Raw genomic sequence first — 20526 nt, 5'->3', positions numbered from 1 at the left:
TCCTCACGTCATATGATTTCCCTCTACTTTTACCCAAGTGCTCAGAAAATAGATGATCTCCTTTTGGTCTGAGCACTTAATTAGGAGCTGGAGCTCTGTGGTTTGCTTCCAACAGGAAGAAATATGAGCTGGATATTCCTTCAGTTTGTGTACCTTGCACATACCAGCACAGCAGGAGGCACTTTTCCCTCTCTCAAGTACAAGCCTACAGTCCTTTCAGAAACTCTCTCTCAGTGTTCCTCTGGCTTTTCCACCCTTGTTTTCTTCACAAAGACACAACTGCTAATCCAAGTGAAAACTGCAGCTGCTTCATTTGCAGTGATCTCCAAAGGATGTCCTTCTTACATGCCTTGTTGCATTTTTTCCCAGGTCTTTCAGCATGGCCAGTACTTGGGATCATGGTTTCTATTATGTGGGAAAATTCACTCCCTTTACTTTCCCCTTTCATTACATACCAGGGCCATCAGATTTAATGAGCTCTGTGATTGTCTCTAGCTCCACGATTTTCTCTCTCCATAACTGGCATGTATGGTGAGCTACTTCAGCAGCACAGTATGTATTCCAGCAGCCCTGCCATGTGGCACTCCTGTGGTACTTTTATCTCCAAGGGCTTCCAAACACTTAGCAGCCTGTGTTTCCATGTCCATGCATGGCCTGCTTCTTTCTCTGAAATTTAAAAGCTGTTCCTCCCTGCTCTGTGTTATTTCTGAAAAATTGACACACGCAGCCTTGAAACAGAGGGAACCCTGCCAGGTATGGGGGTGCAGGTTGCAGCTAGGAATGAAGATTAGCATACTGGAAGTGATAGCTGCTCTGTAGGAAATGCTGAGTGTTTTTTCCCTCTTTGCTGGATCACAGAATGGAACAGAAAACTCCTGTCCCTGCAGATATCCCAAAGGACACCGGAACAACCATATGCTTTTCCCCCAGTCTGTTGGCTTCTGAGGTCTATCTGCAATGGTGTGGGACAGTTGCTGTGGGCAGGAGCAAAGATGATCTTGTGGTGAAGTCACTTGGCAAAGGCAGTGGGTTCCGTTCCCAGCCTTGTTATAGACTCTATGTGATCTTATCTCCACAGGTCCAAGCTGTGCCTTCTCCCTCTCTCCAGAGCTCACAGCTGTGAGTGTGCATGCTTGGCATGCAAACAGTGCTGAAATTAATTCTTCTGGGAGAAAAACAGAAGGTGCAAAGCAACGTTTCCATTAACAGTGTAATGTACTGTATTAGAAAATTGAACAACCAGCCACTATGCTGAAAACACCTTTGCATTTCATCTTTAATCACTAACTCATCCTCTTTCCCAAAGGATCAAGTTCCCTACAGGGAGTCTTTTCTGAGTGATGTCACTTATTTTATGGGGTAAGAAAATAACTAAATTGCTTCTAGAGATGCATATTCTCTGACACTCGAGCCTGTGCATTGCAGTTTGTTGCTTTCACTCGTCCAGAGGCGATTTTGTGCATTTTCTTTTTTAACAAAAGCCGTGTCTCTAACTTCAAAATATCATCATTCAGCAAAAGCCCGAGATACCAACAATAAGGGTCTAAAACTTGCATAAAACAATGTAAAGCAAAAAAAAAAAAACAAGTACTAGGGTCAAAGTCCTTGACAGAAATCAGTGACTGTGTTTTTTCCTGCTGACAGGAATGGCTGCACACAGTGTGAAATGCTGCAGTGACAAACTGGACTCCTGTGCAGACCTCCTCATCATCCACTCATTCTTAGCCACCATATGACAGATTCAAAACACGCTGCAAAACACCTTTGAAACAAAATATTCTGCAAGAATGAACAAATTGTCCCTGTTTTTGCCTGTCAGATCAAGAAGCTCATTTGACTCTCCTCCTGACTGCACAGTGGCTAGTGTTGACCTGTCAAAACGCAGGAATGTAAAACAGGCACTAGTGAGAGTGGGGCCACAGGCTTGAACTAGAATATGCTGGTCTTAAAATCACATCCTTGTGCACTCAAACATCAAGACTTTAAAGGTTAGAACTGAAGTGTTTTCTTTCTTTTTAGTCAGGACCACTTGTTATTGAATGTTTGAGGTTGGCAGCATTGAATCAAATTGAGAATTCTCATATGAAAGTGCCTTTGAAGTTTACATCATCTGTTTTCTTTATGATCAGCAGTAACTGAAATGGAGAGAAGCAGCCAGGAAAATTAATCTGCGTCCGGAACCTTCTGGTGGGTTGACCTTGACTGGCTGCCAGACGCCCACCCAGCTGCCCTCTCTCTCTCCCACTCCCCCACAGGACAAGGAGAGAAAACAAGATGGAAAAGCTCATGGGTTGAGATAGACACAATTTAATAAAAAACAGAAAAAGCTGTGCACAGAAGCAAAGCAAAAGGAATTCATTCGCTACTTCCCATCAGCAGACAGATGTCCAGCCATATCCTGGGAAGTTGGGCCCCTGTGTGTGTAGCAATTACTTGGGAAGACAAACACCATAACCACAAATGTCCGCCCATACTCCACTTTCCCCTCAGCTTTTATTGCTGAGCACGATGCCGTATGGCAAAGGACATCCCTTTGGTTAGTTGGGGTCAGCTGTCCCGGCTGCATCCCCTCCCAGCTTCTTGCCCAGCTCCAGTCTGCTGGCCTTTGGGGGAGGTGGGAGGATGCTAGAGAGAAAGCCTTCAAGCTGTGCAAGCACTGCTCGGCAGCAGCCAAAACACTGGTGTGTCACCAACTCTGTTCTAGACACAGCTGCAAAGCACAGCACCATAGGGGCTGCTCTGAACAAGGTTAACTCCACCCTAGACAGACCCAGCACGAACCTCTCCTAAATATTTGGTTCTGCACACAGCTGAATTCTGAGCATGTTCTCATCCACATCAGAAATCTGAAATCAGCTGCACTTCTATGGCAGACTTCTTTGGTTGAAGCTGCAAATAACTTTCAGCTTGACTTCAAAGTAACCCAAGATGATGATCTTCATTTCAGACCTGTGTGATTTTGTTAGTGACTTTCCAGTTATGTTCCAAAATGTACACAGACTCATTTTGTTCAACAGATAACACAAAGTGGCATCTTTGCAGAGTGGCCCAGCAAAGTGACTATGTGTTGCAAGTGAATGAAAGGAAAATTAAGCCAAATTACAGACCTGTCTACCTGTCTCCGAGGTGATTTTGCATGTGTTGTGGTTCTACCTGCTATGCATCTGAACTCCACAACTGCTTTCTCACTCCCCCTCCTCAAACGGAAAGGGAGAGAAAATATGATGGGAAGGGCTCAAGGACTGAGATAAGGACAGGGAGATCACCCACCAAGTATCTCCAGGGGCAAAACAGACTCAGCACAGAGAAATTAATGTAATTTATTGCCTATCACTAGCAGACTAGAACAGTGAGAATCTAAAAGCCAACAAAAAACACCTTCCCCCCATCCACCCTCTTCCACCTCCTCTCCCTGAGCGGCGCAGGGCAGTGGGGGCTGCGGTCAGTCCCTGATGCTTCGTCTCCACCGCTCCCTCACGGTCACTCCCTGCCCCTGCTCCCCGTGGGGTCCCTCCCACGGGATGCCGTCCTTCCCGAACTGAGCCTGCGGGGTCTTTCCACAAGCAGCAGCTCTTCAGGAACTGCTCCCACACGGCTCCGTACCACGGGGTCCATCCCCCAGGAGCAAACTGCTCCAGCACGGGTCCCCCACGGGCGGCAGCTCCCCCCAGGCCCCTGCTCCTGCGTGGGCTCCTCTCCACGGGCTGCAGCTCCGGCCCGGGGCCTGCTCCTGCAGGGGCTCCCCATGGGCCGCAGCCTCCTCCAGGCCACATCCACCTGCTCCACCGGGGGCTCCTCCACGGGCTGCAGCGTGGAGATCTGCTCCGTGTGGGACCCATGGGCTGCAGGGGGACAGCCTGCTCCACCAGGGGCCTCTCCACAGGCCGCAGGGGAACTGCTGCTCTGTGCCTGGAGCACCTCCTGCCCTCCTGCTGCACTGACCTTGGGGGCTGCAGGGCTGGTTCTCACTCCTCTCTCCCATCTGCTGTGGAGCAGCAGGTGTTTTTTTTCCCCCTTTCTTAAATCTGCTCTCATGGAGGTGCAAACAACATCTCTTATTAGCTCGGCTCTGGGCAGCAGTGGGTCCCTTCGGAGCCGGTTGAAACTGACCCTTATCTAACATGGGCCAGCTTCTGGATTCTTCTCACAGAGGCCACCCCTGCAGCCCCCTGCTACCAAAACCTTGCCACGTAAACCCAGTACAGCATGACACCTTCAGAAGAGACAGGTTAAATATGCTGTCATCTCAAAAAATACTTGTGTGTGTCAAACTTCTGTGGAGTGCTTATGGTTGCCCTGTTTGCAATAGTTGTCAGGTTGGGTCAACATGTTTTGAACATGTTTTTGGGCTCTGTTTTGAATTCTCATTGACTTTTGAAAGAAAGCAAGTGGAAAAGAAGGGCAGAAGCTGACAAGGTCACTAATATCATAAGAGAGTTCCCAAACAGAGGTCCCTTACTTCCAATTCCTACCTGTAATGGACAGGAAGGGTCATTTGGTTCCTGTTCCTGTTCCGTACAAGGCATTGAATACTGATGTGTATGCTGCCAACCTTCTTCTGTGTGGAATTAATATCAGTCATCCAACTGCATGGATAAATCCATGGTTAAATCCAAGGCTTGAATCAGAAAGAGAGCAGTAAAAGGTATTGGGATACAGCACAGTTTATCTAGGCATAGAATGAGTGTCTAATTGCAGTATACAGCTATGTTAATAAATTGTCCAGAGAAATGTAATTCATTCGGAGTTAAGAACCAAAGTCCCCAGTATCTTTATCTTACAGTTGTTTAAAGGAAACCTGGCACGCAAAGGAAGGAGTTAACATGGTTAGGGGAATTATAGATAGTTCAATCGTTATTACAGCCAACAGGCCACCCATAAATGTACATCAAGTGTTGAGCTCAGCAGGAGTTAGTTACAAAACTAGGACACTTAATGAGTCATAAACTGCCAGGAATAATGAGAAACAGCATTAAACAAACCATTTCTGCCTCTCCTGGGCATGTCCAGAGACGGTGACAAGAAGCCCTCTGCTGTTTCAGCTGTTCCTGCTGAAATAAAATTTTTGACTCACACTGAATTATGGCTGTGGCTGAGCTGCCCAACACGGGGAGCTGGAGCTGCCTGGGCACCTCTGGTGGAAGAAAGAGAACCCGTCAGTGAACATCTCATCTCCACTTGCTTGCAGGACATTGATTGTAGCATCTTGTACTATAATTCATTTTCATAGCTCTCTCTCTGCTTCCAGCTCCTCCTAGGGGAGCCTGTTAATAGTCACACAGCGCTGAAGAAAAACTAGAGTGGGTAAGGAAGAGATCTTAGAATGAAGTATCCTGGCAATTAAAAAGCTGAATGTCTAAGGATAAGTCCTGTTATTGGCTAAGTCTACGTCTGTGTTAGAAGTGCCTAACCAGCCAAGGAAGAATATTACTCCTAGGCTTCCCCTAACTGTTCTCCATAACTGTCAAGGAGAGGAAAGTCAAGTGTTGCAGGAAATGTCTCACACAGTGTAAGGAGAGGAATCTTTTCTGGCCTGCTGCTCCCGACACACATCACTGCCAGCAGCTGACTTCCCCGCCCCCCCCCCATTTCTGCCCAGCTGTTTTGCCCTGTCCACAAAAGAAAAGATAGATCTGTCTCATTCAATTTGAGTACCTGAAATGCAGGGGTGCCCACTGTGAACTTTGCCTGCTTCTCTCTGACACGATGGAGGAAGCTCAAGACTGTGAGTCCTTCTATCCTGAGACGTGTCTAGGAGGCTGTGAGCCATCCCCTAGAGGACCTATCTTTCCTCATGGGCTCTGGAATGAGTCTAATTCAGCCTAGACACATCTACTTTTAAATGGCTAAAATTAGGTGAGGTGAATTCTTCCCCGACCCCCCAGAGAATCTAGTGTGTCGGGGTGACATGGCTCTTGTAGCCCAGGGCCAAATGTTACACAGCGTTTATTTTACCTGAAGGATCCTCCTGTATGTTCTTCCCAAACACACAGGTGAAAACTGTGGGGAACAACACCAAAACCAGCCTGAAATCTGCAACAGATCAGCCTTGAAGGAGAGGCATTTCCACTGCACAGCTATAAGGAAAAAAAGATACTCACTTTATTTTGCTTTATATATTTTGTTAAAAGTCTGGAGGTTAAATTTTAAAGCAAGGCTTTGAGAACACACTGTGAAGCAGGCCATCAGCACGAATAAAATGTGTTAGCAGGGACATGTTGAATTTAGTGCGACTGTTTGGCAATCTCTGTATCGCAGTGGGGAAGTACTTAGTTGTGGCAATGCAGAGTGGCTTTTTTTTTTTTTTTCTCAAGTAAAAGACAGAATACAAATGAGGCTGTTGCTGCAGAATGCCAGCTAGTGGGAAAGATATACACTATGCAGCCTGGCTATTTTATTGTTTAAGAAATGATGGCAACACTAAAACCTTAAACTTCTGACCTATAGAGATAGAATGGCAGAGCAGTGCTTTCTTTGGGCTCTTGTTATCATTGTATAAATCAGGAACATAAATGAAGACAGAAGAGTCCCTTAGAATTGCAGAACCCTGTATCTATCAGGTTTCATGTGTCTTGCTGAGGGGAGTGGGTAAGGCAGCTGCCAAGGTTAAAAATTACCTCCTAAATTGGTGCCTCCATGCTTCTCTAGATAACCTCTTAGCAGAGAGGCATGCTCTGTGGATAAAGTGCTTCTGTTTACAGTGGCATGTGCTGCTAGCCTGGCCACTGTAATTGTGATTTGCAACCCCTAAGGAAGATTGCTCTCTCTAGTGTGACCCTTGCAGGGTCCCTTTAGACACAGCGCTTTCCCCAGTCTCCTATTGCCCCTCACTCCACCCCCTTACATGCACCTGCTTCTTCCTGAAGATGTTTTTCCATACCCAGACCTCTCCCCCCACACTCCCACAACTGCTGAGGTGCTCTTTGAACATCATCTGACTTCCTCTGTCTCCTCACTTTCTGCTCGGTCTTCTCCCTGCTCTCCACCTGGCTGTACCTCACTCACTTTCTTCCAAACATCTTCCCAAGAAGCTCCAGTCTTGGTGGCAGCCACTTGCAAATGCCTAGCAGATGGCAGATGCTAAACATTTGTGGCACTCCGCTCTCTGTTTCTTCTCCTCCTCTCTGTGTCAAGCAACCTGTACATGACACATTGGCAGCAGAGGCATTCATGTTCTTCCTAACTTGCTTTCATTTACTTCAGATGCTTCCCGTGGCCCGAAGCCAGGGGAATTACAACCAGCCTTTGCGTTGCTTGCTGGTTCTCCTCAGACCACGAAGGCTGATCACCTCCAATTTAGCTGGGAGGCTGCATTTCTCCAAATCTCCTGGGGGACTGAACACATGCCATCAGCTGAAGGAAAAAGAGCAGGGACTCACCTCTCAACCTCCCTAATTCTTGCCAGGATAATCCTTCCCACCAAGGACTGATATACCCGCAGGGGAAAATGGTATGCTGAAATCTGTTTTTCTCAAATCCAAATAAAATTGGAAATACGAAACAAAACAAAGCACTCACTCTGCTCAACAGTCATCAAAAGTATTTTTTCTTTCCAGTTGTATAACTCCTCCTCAGAAGAGAGCACTCTATTTGCCATCCCTTTGCTTTGTGCAGGAGGACCACGTCAACTCCTTAACCATTCAGTCAGGGATCTGGTAAGACATCCCTTGGGCAGAACTCCAGTTAATCAGAGCGTGGGTATTTCAGGGTGGCTTCTTCTGGCAAAGGATTGCTTCCTTGTTTGAGAGTTGTGTGTTGTTTGTACTGCATGGCAGTGAAAAAGCAAGATGTAGCCAGGAAAAGGTAGCATTAATTCAGGGATGGGAGCAGTGGATCACAAGCTCCACAACTGGGATTGCCCTTGTGACACATCTTGCCACCCTCCTGCTTTTATGACCTGCCCCTGTCTCAGGAACAGGAGTCTTTGCATCCACTCCAGGACTTCTAAGATATCATCGGTGTTTCCTAGCATGGAGGGGTAGAGCTAAAAGCATAATGGGTTAATGATGGTGGTGATAAAAATAGCGTCAGAAATAGGCTGATGAAATTCCACCATCACCACCACTTTCACAGGTTTTCTGTTTTGATGCAATATTTCTGTTTTGTTTGGCAGAAAACAGAAACACCCTTTCTTCCTTCTATTAAATATTTTTGTGTGTTTATTTTTCACCTCCTTTTCTCCTCCTTATAAGAGCTGCGAAGGAAAACAGAGAAAAAAACAAGAGGGGAGAGAGAGAGGGATAATGAAGAAGAAAACAATACAGGTTTTTGTTATTTTGAAGCTTTTTTTTTTTTCAACCGAAGCCAGAAATATCATCGTGATAAAAATATAAGAATACTCCTTTCAGCAAACACTGCCATTTCTCTACACTTCCTCAAATCAATTCCTGCTGCATTGTGTCTCTCTGAATGTAGCGAAGGCAGACTAACATGAGACATCCAGAAAAATGTTGATGTCTGGCAACATCCCTGGTTTGGTTTTAGAAGTGCAGAAAAGCAATGGTAAACCAGCAAATTTTCCTTAGTTTTTTAATTTTCTTATTATTGATTTTCTTAACAATTATCTGTAACTGGTGCTTCACTTTATGAAGGAACTTTAAGTTGCTCCTTTCTGCATGAGTGATGAAACTCTACATAGGCTGGTCCAGTGGGTGTGCTGCAGACAGGCCTGGTTTGCTGGAGCATGCTTGGGTCGTGCTCAAAGAGGATTGCTATTGACCTGAAACGTCTGCTGCCTCTCCTGAGATGAAATCAGTGAATCTCTGCAGAAAGCAGGAGGTAAATAGCAGTGATGCAGTAAAACTGCTTCCTGGAAAAGGAGAGCTTTTCTACAAGCATTCACACTACCCTGCAGGGACCAAAAGAGAATCAAAACAAGCTCTGTAATCACATCTTGCAGCAAAAAGATCATTCTTTACTAAAGTCTGGAATACTTTTCCATTAGGTAGTCAACAATATGCATAGCTGAATGTGGAGAGGGTTTTGAGCAATACAGTCTCAAACTAGTGGAAGGGTTCAAAAAGGAAGGGAAGCCTGGTCTCATTCAAAACTTAATATATCTTTTCAAGACGCATCTCTGCAGCAACAGTAAAAGTAATAAGGATCAACAGTAATTCTGGCCAGTTTTATGTATGCTGGGTTTCAGCCCAAGTAGAAATTCCTTGAGGGAAAAAATAAAGGTTTATAATGGAAGTACTGAGCAGACTGGGGCTGTGATTGGTAATGCTTCTTCTGCAGCTTCATTCTTAACCCTGGGCTGCTTTCTGCTGGTAAAAATAGCTGCTGCCAAGACACTGATGGCTTTAAAGAAGCTGCAGTGCTCTTGCTTCCAGAGGAACTTCCTATTGTTTCTATGTAGAGCACTGAAACCACTGATCTGGTTCAGAAAATAATACTGGGGTTGCAATTGAGCTTTTACAGCTGCTGTTTCACGTACCCAAAGAAAACAGTTTTAGGGGGGTAGGGGGATGAAAACACACAAACTTTTCTTAAACAGTGCAATTAATTCACTGTAAGCAAAACTAAAGGCACACGATTTTGATCTGAGCTGAGCTGAGCTCTTAGGATCCATTTAGAGGCATCCCTGACAGAAGGCTTCAGTGGATACCAGTGACAAAGGGAGGCTGGGTTCTCATCAGGAGTATTGTGAGACCAAGGACTATTCAGCAGAAAGGACAAGCTTGTGTGTTGGCCTTGCAAAAAGACACAAAGGGAGAAGTACGAAAGCAATCTCCCTCTGGTCCAGTAGCCAAGGCAAAATGCAGTGTGTGGGAGTGCTGGAAAGAGAAGAAAATGTGCTGCCAGGCCCCAGTCTCAGTGGATTATTAAATGTCAAAACACCTTGCCAGCTGGTGATGTGGTCAAAACCTATTCTTAGCTCACCCATGCTACAGAAGGGTGAGCTAGAGCTGTGTACCATATTTTTGAGGCAGAAATGCGCTGGACAGGGCAGGACTGGCAGCCCTGCTGCACGTTGGGGAACACGAGGAGGTTTGTGCATGGTGATCTCCCACCAGGGACGAGGGAGTAAGCATCAGCTCACCCAAAGGGCTTTGTGGAGGTGCTCGTTCATCCTTCTCCACTGGGAGATGCAGCCCAGTGGGTTGTGTCTAACAGCAAGCAGAGGGAGGCCTGATATTGTCCTGAAATCTCTTGCTGATCTTGGGAAATCTCCCCCACTGTCTACTTCAGTTTCCCTGACTAATACTTTTAGTCATCTTTTTGTTGGCCCTTTTGGGAATTATAAGTGGACCACATCCCATATGCTGGAACTTCTTAACGGAGGTTGCTAGTTCAGTTTTGCAAGGAACCCAGGAGTAAACCTGGAGTATCGTGGTTGCTACATTATCCTCTGGAGGTTTAACCCTACTATTGCAGGAGACACTGCCCAATGTCCAAGAGCTGAAGCAAGAATTTATCTATGGGAAACTCCGTAAAGAATCCCCTCTAGTCACTGCAAAAGTACCATTAGTGCTGAACCTCCCTAGCTAAAAGGCTGTGTAGAAAGAGGATTTGATGTCTGAGTTATCTAGGTGCCTAGTGTACGAGGTCAGGAGTCAGTCCAGCTTTTTTTCTGAATTCCTAATTGAGAAGTTTTGCCCAGGGGTGTTTCAAATTGCCCACATGGTCTAATATTTGGAAATACGTGTAGAGCCATTTTTAGCACTGGACATTTTCATCCAAGACTAATGCAGTGGGATCTCAGTGCTGCCAGAGCAAAGTCCCTCAGCACCATCTATATTGTGCTTTTGGCAGAGAAGGCTAAGAGCCATTTGGCAACTGAAGGATATAGGTTTAAAAGGGGACCGAGAGAGTATTTTTAGTCACCTCGTGATGGACAGGAGCTACCCAAAGAAATCACGGGTCACATCACAGGGTATTTACCTTCATGACGATGTGCTCTTACTGCTATTGCTTCTGGCGGAGGGACTCCAGCTCCGAGGCTGGAGACCAAGCGTGGAGCAGAAGCAGTGGCTGGATCACACTGTGGGCATCTGCCCACACTGTCCTCAGGGCCTTGCAGTGCATTTGCAGCCCAGTCTTAACACCCAAATTTCATGTGCCCTTTGAGAAGAGCTCCCTCAGCTCCTGGGAGCACACTGCTTGCTCCTGTCGTGCTCTCCTTCACTGTGTCTGTCCCTTTCCAAATTTCCAGGGCTGGTAGCCTGGCAGCTCCGCAGCCTGAGGTGGCTGGTGTGTGCAGAGAGACGGCTTGTCAGAGACAGAGGACAAAAACAGATGTGTGAGACACCCATTAAAAACCTGCTGATGCCTTATGGTGAACTTTCATGAAATGCTGATTTATATACATTTCTGCTGAAGGGAGTGGATCCCTTCAATTTCCTGGTATTTATTTTTAGCAGCCTGATCATTTCCATGGAAATTCATTGCTTGGGAAATCTGTATGTCCTAAGTCACCGATTTGAAGACTCTTAGTCTTTTCCATCACAGCAGGCTCCGATATCAAGCACTTTGACACAGAAATATTAAAGAATGCCTTTTATTTTTCCTTTTACAAGTGATCTGTGAAATTCTAATTCATATCCATTGCACCTGAAAAAAAAAATATTTACTATTGTTCTTCCTTATTATTAAATGACTGCTTTTCTAAGATCATGTTTCCCTATTTTACATGGATTTTTGTTTATTTAGATGGAAAATTACAGCTATTTGCAACTCCTTATGTAAATGTATCTGAACAATTCTATTCATCATGATCAAAATTATTAGTAACCAGGATAAATGGAACTGTAGTTCATCAAACTAAAACAAACAGGTTCACTGATATAATTTCTGTTTCATTTGATTTGTAATGTTTTAAAGCAATTTTTCATTATTCTAATCAACAAGGCAAAAAAATGATGATGCCATTGTTGGAGAGCACTGGTATGTGTCTTATCAGGAACAGTGCAATTTGTCGACACCTCACAACCTGAAATGCATTTGCATAAATTTTTGGATGAATACTCATCAATGAGAAACACATCTGGGAAATTGGTCTGCTGAGGATAACGCCTGCCAGGCCGACAAGACGTGGTGCTGGCTGTATCACAGGTGCTTTCTTTTTTTCGAACAGGTTTTCAGGTCCAGCCAAAGGAGACACGAAGGGCAGTGGGAGGTATACAGCACCAGCCTTTTCCAGCAGGCAAAACCCCTTCAGTTGACTGGTGCCTCGCCTTGCAGGGAAGTGAGCCGTGCCCTCTGGTGGCGGATCAGGGAAGAAATAAATTTAAAACCTTGATGAAATCTCCTCACTGCAGCATCAGGATCTGTACACGCTGACCCCGGTCGATGTATTGGGCCCCAGCTAGACTCGTCCTGCCCTTGAAATCCAAGGGATTCTCATGTCAGGGGGCTCCCCCCTGCAGTCTGTGCTTCCTTGCTGCAGGCAGAGACAGCAAGAGGCATCCTTGCTCTTCCTAGACACAGTCTTTCAGCCAGAAAAGCAGATTTCAGAGGAGTCCTCAAGCATCTCGTTCAGAACATGCCCCATTTCCAATCTGCTCAGATATTGCAGCTCCCAAATACATGGCCGTGGCCAGCAGCGTTCGAGTGCTTCAATACCAGCTCTGTTTCTCAGAGCTTTATAACAAGCTGTTCTCATGGTTAGGAAGCTTTTAACAGTTCCTGTTGAATGATGAAATTGACTCAGTCTCAAATGTGGGCAAAAAGCAAGCAGAAGAGAGGAGAGCCAAGAGCAGAGGGACTGTGGTAACAACACCAGGCCTGTTATTAAGGTGACTGAGTTGTTTGTGGAGCTCTGAAGCTTTTCTTTCCTGTGCATGAGGTCTTTTTTTGCTTCCCAAATAATCTTCTGCATATTTGCCATATTGTTCCTGGCATTGGAGGCACCCTTTCCACCTGGGACTGTGGCCTCATGCCTTCCTGGATGCTTTCCTTTAGTCCTCCCTTGCTGCTTCTGGTGTGCACCGCGAGTCACTGAAGGATAAGTTTTGTACGGTTACTTTTCATGTAAAGGGAAGCGGCAAAAAGTTTAACATGACTGCAGCCTGTGTTTCTCGCTGATGTACGTGGTGGAAAGCTGTTGCAGGCAGGTGTCTTACACCTGGTTATACCGCTCAGTGCAGTGCCTACAGTGGAACTGGTGAGTGCCACACGCGGAGTACGTGACTCCGCACGTGACTTCTGTTCACAGAGGCAGCGTGGCACAGCTCAGACAGAAGCTACTGCTGCTGTGTCCACACCTGGCGATGTGGCTTTGCAGCCTTGAATCCTGAATGAAATGTCGCTGTTTCTCCAAGGCACACAGAGTGTCGCGTCCCTGCTGCTGTGGTTAGAACGGCCCCTCAACGGGTGATACCCGTCCAGCACCATCTGGTGTCTTTCCTTTGTGGGCCCATGGCAGCAAACAAAGCATTGCACCACTGAGCAGGTCTGCTTCCTTGTTCGTGCAGTGGTATGTTACCACTAGATGTGGCTGAATACACTAGGCCTGCTGACTTTGAAAAATAAATCAGAAGAATGAAACAAGAAAGAAGTTTCCAAGAGAAAACTCCAGCCAGTCTCCCCCTGTCTGCCTCACCCTCAACATTTCAGCAGCAATAAAGAGCAACAACAGCTTGCCCGTTGTGTCAGCCTGATGCTGGAGGTGCACGGAACATGTCTGTAGATAACTGAAAAGGTTTGCACATCCCTGTGGTTGCAAAGATCTCCAGTCATGGGGAGCTGTCTGTGCTTGGCCATATAACTCCGTGGTTATTGGGATGTTCTGGTGTGGAGTCACGCCCAGGAGAGCTTAGGTAGGTTTATAGCACTCTTTGAAATAATTAAAACAGCTCGGGTGAGAAAGCTCTCTGGTCAGTCACACCTAAAATTAATTGCCAGGGAAGGCTGGTGCAATAGCCCGTTAGCTTATGAACGATTTTTTCTAGCTCCTTGCATAGTGAGCTGCTCGGTCTGCTAAACCCAACGGACCTGTGAAGATTGGTTTCAGATGATAAGATAACAGATTAAGATTTATTTTTAAAGGTGTCCCACAAACAGGAAAAGACTGCACAGTTGTTCACCTTTTATTTCTTCACAAAACATACAGAAAATATACAACTGTTGGCTTGTTGTTTTGATGTTTTTTCTGCCTAAGTTTTCTTTTCAAGTGGGAATGCCAAGCCTGAAAATCATTGATTTTGTAGAGATTTTGCTGAAGAGTAAGCGGTAAAATAAGAATTTTGTCAGATCTGGACTGAAGGACTAGAAAACATATCTATTCCCTTTATTGCTTGTCTTAAAAAAAAAAAAAAAAAAAAAAACTAAAAAGTTAAGTTTTTAGCTAAAGCTAAAAGCTAAACTTTTTTTTTTTTTTTAAGATAAAACAAAAAAGTCATTTTAACAGATTAGTAAGAATAGAAATTAATTCTAAGTTAAAGATTTAACTCACTGGTATATTACCCTTACGATACTACTACAATATTTTCTGTTTCCCATAGAAATTTCAAGAAAACAAATGGTAGAAAATTCAGAATTCATAAGCGAAAAACAGGACAAAAAATATTGTTTAGAAGAGGGCATTCAACTTCTCTTTTTGCACAAGTACATAGCAATAGCTGTATATTTTTGCAATAGCAAAAGCTATTCTTGCAATTTGAAAGCAATTTTTAAGGATTCTGAATTACCTGAAGAAATAGAAAGGAGTACTTTCAGCTTCCTTTCTGCCCCTCAGCTTTGCACAGACTTTTCTTGTTTGAGGACTTTATTTTTGTCACATTCATGCAGGATATCAATCCTTTGAATTATTTATATATTTCATGATAGATTTGGAGCCAACCTTTTAGACCCAAATCCACATGTGGCCAATGTACTTTCAGCTTGCAAAGAGCTTTTTTGTGACGAGGTATTAAAATACTGTCTCAGTGCACTGGTCCCTGCAGAATCATAGCAATGGTGCAGTACGAAAACATGGACAGCCCTTGCAGCTGATGGGGAAACATGGTTTGGTAGATGTTCCTCTTCTGTGTAGTGGAGGACTGCAGGCAGCAGCCTGCTGCTGGAAGCCTTTTTATGTCTGGTGAATCTGATATCTTCTAATTCATTTACTTCCCATGTCTTCTTCAGTCACACGCAGACACCCCTCATAGTGCCAGACTCGTCACTCGTGTGCAACCTGTGTTATATGATGCATCAGAAAGTGGCTTAATAAGCAATATCGGTGCTCTGGGGAAGATTCCTGTATTTCCTATAGTGTCCTATCGACTATAGGCTCCTACAGAGTCCTATAGAATCCTACAGACTCCTATAGGCTATATATTATTGTGTCCACATTACCTACATGCAGATGGCAAGAACAAAATTAAAAACTCCTCACCTCAGGCAGGTTTATCTATGTTATTTAGCCTATGTTGCAACCTGTCATTTTCTCAGTCTTGAAGAACAACCTCAGGTTTCGAAAGAAGCTTCACACTTCTTTCTGGCCATTTTCACCTCCTTTAGCTGTGAGGAACATCTCCTGCAAAGATTAGACTGGGAACATCAGGTTCAGTCCTCTTGCCTTACTGAAAATTCCCTTCAAGGTCTTTGGCAGCTCGTTTGCTCTTGCCAAGTCTTGGTTGCAGAACTGTGTGGCTCAGTTACTACAGCAATGAGACCATGAACTCAGGTACGTATTTTCATACCCATAGTGCTGGACATCCAGAACAGTGCTTGGTGGTCTGCAGAGCCCTGCAACACCTCTGCTGCTCTGGATCAAGTCTCCCCTTGCCTCACTTGGCAGAGGTGTGCGCAGTGTGGGCAGCTGCATGGGAAGGGAAGGGAAGGGAAGGGAAGGGAAGGGAAGGGAAGGGAAGGGAAGGGAAGGGAAGGGAAGGGAAGGGAAGGGAAGGGAAGGGAAGGGAAGGGAAGGGAAGGGGGAAGGGAAGGGAAGGGAAGGGAAGGGGGAAGGGAAGGGAAGGGAAGGGAAGGGAAGGGAAGGGAAGGGAAGGGAAGGGAAGGGAAGGGAAGGGAAGGGAAGGGAAGGGAAGGGAAGGGAAGGGAAGGGAAGGGAAGGGTTGTAGTGTGGGTCTTAGCAGCACCAGTGTACTACCAATTACACAAACTGGCACCTGATGTCCGTCTCTGTTCTGGAAGGACTAAATTAGCAAAAGCGAGGAATGAAGTGCATCAGCAGAGACTGGTGAAGGAGCCTGCAAAATGAAATGCCTGCCTGCCCTGGTCCTCTGCACGAGCAACTCTTGACCTCCTTGAGAGGGTCACTCTTCCCCAGAATGACAGAGGCACTTCTTTTGTTCGAACAGCCTGCACTGCCTGGAAGGAAAAAGATAAAATTTGAAGGAAAAAGTAATGTTTTTGGAGCTGCTTCTTATTTCAAACATGCCGACCTGCTTTTGGCCTTGAACAACCCCTTTGCTCACATGACTGGGACATTTCTCTTGTCCAGGGAGCTGAGACACTTCAACGTGCAGCTAGCACTTGGTGCCTAGTTTTGCTGTTGCATGCAGAAGAATAAGTGAAACAAGCTTTGGGCTTCCAGGAGAGCCCATGGCATCACAGCCAGTGATATTTATTGTTTCTTCCCTATGCTAAGCAGTGCTGGTTGGCACGTACACAGCCCTACTTTTAACTTTCTAAGATGAGTTCTTTTCATTATGTTGCAAGTATAAAATCTGTTTATTGTTATAGCCTGCTCTCAGACACGTGTTTTGCCCTTGGCTGAATGCACTGGGCTACCACTCAGACAAAGCCCCTGTAAAAGTGCACTGGATTTGGCCCACCGTATTAGCAGAGGCTTTGTCTGCACTAGTAAATCTAAACATGAGCTCAAGCACCAGTCCATCTGTCATTGTCTGTACTGCCTAATTGTTAGCTAGCATTGTTAACTGGCTAGGAAAATAACTTCCAGGCAGTCCTTTTGCTACCAAAGTCACAACCACTGTGATTCACGGTGGGATGGTGGTGGCTTTTGGTCACCAACACAGGGGTGACGCTGGCACCGACACAGGGCTCTTGTCTGCTTGCTGCACAGCAATTTTCAGCAAGTTTCCCCTCACCCTCGTGCCAAGCTGACAACTTCTGTGATGATTTTTGGAAGATGCACCTTCTACAGTTCCCATCTGGCCTCACAGTCCTCAAGCAAGGCTCCATGGACCAGATTCTGCATGGCCTGAACTGTGATAAATTCACACAGGTGACATTTCAACACCAACAAATCTGAGGGAGATTATAGGATTAACATTCACCCTGAAGGCAACAGGGGCTGCTGAACCTCTTGATGAGACCATATCTGTGCATTTTATACTTGTGACTGGGAAAACAGGAGATCAGGTTAAGGAAACCGGCTCTGCTATTGAAATGCCCCTGTTGAAAGTGCTTCAGAATGTATTTGGTCCCTGGCTATGCCACAGATTTGAAGCAAACCACACTCTGTGACTGATCCCAGCTGCAGTTAACGTGTAAATTATCTCTGAGGATGTGGGCTAAAGCCCAGGATTCACTCCAGGTTCAGCAAAATGTACCCTATAGAGTGCAGCACTATTCCTGGCAGGAGATGGCATTTCCAAGTTCACTGCTGCATAAGTAAGGGAAAGCAGCTCTGGCACCAGCCTGCTCCAGACCTTGCTACACAGACCATGGTTGTTCTGCTACAGCAGACTGATCCGGATACCAAAGTTTGCTCTGCCTAAGTAGAAAAAATTAGGCTGGGCAAGCCTGTGAGGATGACAGAGGCTTTGAGCATAATAAAAGTCCTCGCTATTGAGTGTCCTCAGCTCGCCTACAGCCTTAACACATTGTGCAGCCTGGAGAAGAGGCTGGTGATGAGGAGCAGAGGACCTGCCAGCCCCAGCACACAAGTCAGATCCCTCTGGCAGTGGTAGGAAGGCAGGCAAGAGGAGAGCTGGGGAAGAGCTGCCGCTGTAAGACAGGCGGGCTGTTGAGTGCAGCAGGCATAATGCTGTTCGTGCAGTTCAAACCAGGTTTGTTGCCCGGCGTTTCAGGACCTTCTCGAATCAGTTTTGTGTTAACATCAGCTCCCATTTCACCACTGGCAGCTACATCAGACCTAGAGATCAGCTAAAAGCTGATGCATCTTGAGCCACTCCTGGAGCTTCCCTCAGGGTTTCATCCCACTTAGCTGCGTTTATTTATCGTCTGTCTCTATTTCTGTCAGTTTAACAGAGGAAGAGAGGGCAGTGATGTTGTGTTGCATGCTGTGCTGGGTGCCTCCGATTACTCCCTGTGTCCTTTCTCTCCCTTTCTCCTGCCACTGCCTTTTGGACCCAGTGCTTGCTGAGCAGAGCTGACATTTGTTCTGGCTCCACCTGCTCTTTGCAGAGCTTTCAGTAGCACATTGAGCGATGGCAGGCTGACATTGCTTCACAAAATTAGCCCTCAAAAGACTCTGGGACAGCTGCTGAAGGGCCAGTCTCACCTCAAAGAGTGGCAGAAAGCTGCCATGGGATGGGGCTGTTACACCTCCACGACACAGAGGCTCATTGGCCATAGTCTTCCCTAACACAGAATGGACACAGTCAGCTCTCTGCTGCCCACAGAAACCCACAGAAGGGGTTGCATCCTCTGGGGAGCATCCAGCCCACAGGATCCTGGTTCTAGATCGTGTTTCTGAGATATTGCTGGCCTCTAACCAGAGCTTCCTTTATCTTCCATGAAATGAAGCGTTTCAAGGGCTCCTTGCCACCGACAATAGTCATTACTGCCTTCTGCTCTCATATCCTGTCCCGGGCATGATCCAGTGGTCTGACCTCTTCCTGCACAGTGGAAACACCCATCTCAGGTGTGCACAGCCTTGCCATGAGTTTGAGAGTTAAAACCACACGGTTATCTCCCTAGCCTCCAGATGTGGTGTCCTCCACAAGAGCATGGCACTGTGCCCGTCTGTACCTCCAGATGTCTCCTCAATCAAGCTAAGCATCCTGCTGAAACCTGGGTGCCCCAAGACAGTCATTACCTGCCTGTTATTTCAGCAAGTTCTTGAAGAGCCGTTTTGTTTTTATTTTACAAGGGTACCTAGCAGAGCGACCTGCTCCTGATATGAGCCTTTTGGGACTTCAGTGCATAACTTGGATTCCTCTCCTTGTGAATGCCTTTAGAGACATAAAATGTCTCCCTTCTTAGCAATATCTTGCCTGTGACACTTGTTTTTTATTTTGTAGCTGGATGTTGGCTCACTTTCCTTTTGGTTGAAATCCTTCTTACAATGAAAATGCTTTATTCTGCTTAATGCCCACTCTTCTAACACACCTCACAAAGCCTTATGGTTTCTGTGAGAGTGAGGTCTATTGCAAATGATGCTTTTAGATGAGAATCAAACGCTTTCTTGTTGTTCACTCACTGCATAATAGATGCAGCAAATTCCACACACGCTCCTGTTTACTTTGGGGAGGCAAGGACAAAGAGAAGAGGACATCTTGTTGGCGATGAACAGATGCTTCTCAGCAGATCCCGACGGTGTCTGGCACCTACCTGCCCAGTGGCTAGGCTGTACAGTAATTACGTGGTACCCATCCCATGTCACAGAAGCCATCTCATGGAGCTGATGCTGAGGAAGACAAGGACAGGATCCCTGCCTGACCCATGGTGCAGACCAGCTGTCCACCCCTCTCCACACCATTGTGCTCAGACCTACATCAGAGATAACTTCTGCGGTCCCAGCCAGTCTCTGCAGTGCAGGGGCTGCGTGGCAGCAGTTCCCCCAGCCCCCACAGTGTCTTTTGACAGTGCCCTTGGGATGGAGGTGGTGTGCTGCTGAGAGATCTACCCTTCTGCTCCACGTACAGGGAGGATTAGGAAATGTGTCCGTAAGCCAGCCTCTTTTCCTAGTGAGGAACTGCTGAACCCAGAATTACTGCTGGCCAGACGTGTTATGCTTCAACATAAACCCAGACGAAGTAGTTCATCAGAGATTTGCTATGACTCTGCCACAACCTACTGCAAAAACTCCCCTCTGCTTACTATTACCCCTCTGAGCATCTTTTATAAGGACCCCTCTAGTTCCCAGCTGAGGGCTGAATTTAAGCAGGCACGTCATCACACTGTGCAACAAAAAAACATTTTGTTCTTGAACTGTTTTGGATGCACAGCAAGCCAGCCAACCTTCACAGCCCATGCTTTTCAGCTAGCTATTTGGCTTCCTTCAGCTATCAAATGAGTGTACTGGAGCAGATGAGATTGTCCCAGATTTACACAGGTAAGAACGAAAACATTTTGCCTGGGATTTTCGGATGACTAAAGTGACTTTGTATTTTCAGATCAATCTGCCGGAAAGTGACAGGTGCAGTGGAGAGAAGGAAAATTTCATACTTGGATGTCACTACAGAAATAAACTGAACCCAGATTATAAGAGGAAAGTAATTGAAAACAGTTTGGGAAGGGGGAAAAAGGGTAAGTCATTCTTTGGTCTGTGCACAGACATTTATTAATACGGTATTCAAGAGAAATGCTACTCTCCCTCTCCCTTTGCAGTATCTTTTGCACAAAACCCTAAAGCAAAATTGCTTTGGCTCTGTCAGCACAGAGATTGCTGCTTTTATTTAGCACCGTCTCTGGTGACATTGGGCTCTC

The sequence above is a fragment of the Anser cygnoides genome, chromosome 1 (genome assembly GCF_040182565.1).
Source record: "Anser cygnoides isolate HZ-2024a breed goose chromosome 1, Taihu_goose_T2T_genome, whole genome shotgun sequence".
NCBI classification, from domain to species: Eukaryota; Metazoa; Chordata; class Aves; order Anseriformes; family Anatidae; genus Anser; species Anser cygnoides.
The sequence above is the reverse complement of the archived record's forward strand: the minus strand, read 5'-3'. Positions refer to the sequence as shown.